Raw genomic sequence first — 1,033 nt, forward strand, 5'->3', positions numbered from 1 at the left:
ACACATCCATCCATCCATTATCTTTACCCGCTTCTTCCATTTTGGGTCACGGGCCTCGCCGGTGCCCATGTCCAGCAATCTGCTCACTAACATATTTACACAAATTTATGAACAATATTTGAGAGAAAAGGGCCTTTCATGGTTATGGAAAAAGTCTTAGATCTTTGGATTTATACTTTTGTTCAGTATAAACCTATCATCCCTATCATTTGAGGAAATTGGCCTTTATAGTTTTTATATTGCTTAAAATTAGTTTCCTCAAATGACTGGAGTGGCTAAAAATTAATACATGGTGGACAAGGCCACCATTTTTTTTAATTTTTTTATTTAACCTTTATTTAACCAGGCAAATCCCATTGAGATCACATATCTCTTTTACAAGGGAGGCCTGGGCCTGAAGGCAGCCTAACATTTTGGTCTGTGGGAGGAAACCAGAGTACCCGGAGAAAACCCACGGAAGCACAAGAAGAACATGCAAACTCTACACAGAAAGCCCTCAGGTCCAACCGGGAATTGAACCTAGGACCTTCTTGCTGTGAGGCATCAGTGCAAACCACTGAGCTGTTGTGCTGCCATTGGCCACCCCCTGGCTCTTCATTGTATCTGCTGGTGGATAAATTTCCTCCCTCCACTTGTCAGGATCTGTCACTCTGCACTGCCTGGGACAAGAAAATAACAATACTACTACTACTACTTCTTACTACTACCACTACTACTACTACTACTACTACTACTACTTCTTACTACTACTACTACTACCGACTACTACTACTGGTATGACGACTACTACTACTACTTCTACTACCACTACCACTACTACTACTACTACTACTTCTTACTACTACTACTACTACTACTACTACCACTATTACTACCGACTATTACTATAACTACTACTACTGGTACGACTATTACTACCAGTACGACTACTACTACAGACTATTACTACCAGTACTACTACTACTAGTACTACTACTACAACTACAAAATAAATAAATAAATAAATAAATAAATAAATAAATAAATAAATAAA

The 1,033-nt window shown here is 38.6% G+C and overlaps 1 protein-coding gene across 1 annotated transcript in view; it reads left to right on the top strand.

Moving 5' to 3' along the window:
• The window catches only part of spegb (striated muscle enriched protein kinase b), a 42,328-nt gene that overhangs the window by 18,657 nt on the left and 22,638 nt on the right, over window positions 1-1,033 (top strand). The window lies entirely within an intron of this gene.

This window comes from Nematolebias whitei, chromosome 13, assembly GCF_014905685.2.
Source record: "Nematolebias whitei isolate Nwh7 chromosome 13, NemWhi1, whole genome shotgun sequence".
NCBI lineage: Eukaryota > Metazoa > Chordata > Actinopteri > Cyprinodontiformes > Rivulidae > Nematolebias > Nematolebias whitei.